Genomic DNA, 2,404 nt, shown 5'->3' with positions numbered 1-2,404 from the left:
ATGACAAAAATATATAGAAGGGCAGCCAAAAAAGACCCCCCTGAGGCATCTCTAGGCCCCTGGCCCAGTAGCCCTGGAGCTAAGGTATCTTAGAGATGAAAGAGATAATGATAATAATGATAAGAAACAGCTGTGATGCTCTGAGCTCCGACTATAGCCAGGGTCCACCTGAGACGTGTCCCTTGTGCAACATAGTGAGTTGCTTTCTATGGCCCTTCTAGCTATTCTGATAAGGAGCCCTGGTGACATTGTGGGTCACACACTGCACGTTTCGCAACCACCAGCCACTCTAAGGAAGAAAGGTTTGCATCCAGAGTTACAGACTCAGAACCCCACGGGGAGGGAATTCTAAAGAATCGCTCCAAGTCCTGCTCAACGCCATGTCAGGGAGTTCGAGGCTTTGTAACACCCCGCCAGTGACTGGGTGGAGCTACCCAAATGAGGTGCTTGTGGCCCATCAAAGAGATTGACTAGTTTGTTAACCAAGTCCGAGGGGTACCACCACCACCCAAAAAATATAACAGGGGAAAAAGCTCTGTAATGTTGGAGACGGCGAGATGTAGCAGCGCTCAAGTGGCAGCAACCGATGTAAGAGACGGCGTGAGACAGTGCAGCTGGCCTCCAGCTCTCAGAGTGGGAGGGAGGTTTGCTGGCAGAGTAGGATGCCCCTGGGCACTTATTGGCAGTGCTAAAGCACTTTGTAACGCTTGGCTCAGCAGGGAGCAGGACCGAATCAATCCAAGACCCCGGGCACGAGGGCCAGAGAGAATAAAGCTGAGAAGAGGCGGTTCTGATTGAAGAAGTGGGTCCTGAATCGGTTCTGTTCCTGTGACCTCCCAATCACGAGCATGGTCTGTGAGCTCTGGGGGGGGCATGGCAAAGAACAGCAGACCCCAGCCAGGGAAGCAGAGAGTACCTTGGCAGCATGGGCAGGTGTCAGAAACGGTGAGAGGAGGCATGCCTGCCCCCTGCCTGGGGGGAATGAGCTGAGGGTGATTCTCTCTCCCCTCTGCAATTTAAGAGGCCAGAACTCTTCACCAGGGCCATTTTTAGGAGTGTCGTGGGTTGTGCATCGGGCCGGATAACTGCAAGGTCAGCTGTTCAAAACCAGCAGCTGCTTCTTGGGAGAAAGAGGAAGCTGTCTATTCCTGTAACGAGTAACAAGGTCTGAAACTCACAGGGTCAGCTCTACTCTGTCCTATCATGGGGTCACTGAGTCATCACAGACTGGATGGAAGTGAACGAGTCTGAGAGTTCTATTTACAGTGATGGGAAATTTGGGCAACACATCAGCAGACGAATGGATAAATAAGTGGAATGTGACGCACAGCTAAAGAGCAACGATGAAACTGTCCCACGGCTCGTGACATGAGTGGATTTGGAAGACAGCTGATGAGCAAAGTCGGTCCATCCCATACAGACACATTCTGCATGAGACAATTGAACTATTGAACATGGGGGAGGGGGATCAAGACAAATGGGGTTCTTACCTAAAACAAGCAGACTTTGATGGCTACTGAGAAGTTGGAGATGGGAAGGGTGGCAAGGGAGGGGAGGAGAAAATAAATAAGTGATGAGATTAAGTAAATAAAAAATACAGAGATCGTTCCATACGGAGGCAAACAGACCAGTAGATAAGACAGAACTTGAAGAAAAACTCGGGTGTTGAATCTCTTCTCGACTCACAGAGACCGCGTAGGACAGAGTAGGACCGTCTCCTTGGGTTTCCAAGACTGTCAATCTTGATGGAGTAGAAAGTCTCACCTTGCTCCCAAGGAGCAGCTCGTGGTTTTGAACTACTGACCTTACCATCAGCAGCCCACTACCTCTAACTTACACTCCACCACGAGGCTCCTTAACATAGGTAGTAGCATAGGTTTATTTTGTTCTTGGTTGTTGTTTTTTTTTAAGACATTTGCTTAAAAAAAAAAAGAAACCTTGGGCAACAATGATGGGCGGTGGTGGTTCACCTTGATGAATATAATTGACATCACAAAGTTGTGCACCTGAACATGTTAAATTGGCAAATGGGAAGTTACATGTTTTTGTAAGTACTCTTTCATGGTGTGTTGAGTGAAGGTTTACACGGCAGGTTGAAGTTTCTGTTCAACAATGTCCACACAAGTTGTTTGGGGACATGGGTCACCTTCTTCGTGACCTGTGCACGCCTCGTCTCACAGTTTCCCTTCCAGGGCTTCTGTTTTCATGCATCTAGTTTCTGTGCCCCATCCCTCCCCACCCCCACCCCACTAACATTCTCATCTTTGTTTAAAAGTCATTGTTGCTGGTGCGGGCTCATGGAGATAGAGGCTGTGGTAGTCACTTAATCCAGTGTCAACTTCAGACTATTAAGAGTGAAGGGGTGGAGTCTAGCCTGTCAATCAGGTCACAGCTTGATGACCTC

This window comes from Echinops telfairi, unplaced genomic scaffold (assembly GCF_000313985.2).
Source record: "Echinops telfairi isolate 266 unplaced genomic scaffold, ASM31398v2 ScPeMD7_655;HRSCAF=1070, whole genome shotgun sequence".
Lineage (NCBI taxonomy): Eukaryota > Metazoa > Chordata > Mammalia > Afrosoricida > Tenrecidae > Echinops > Echinops telfairi.
Note: the sequence above shows the minus strand (reverse complement) of the source record.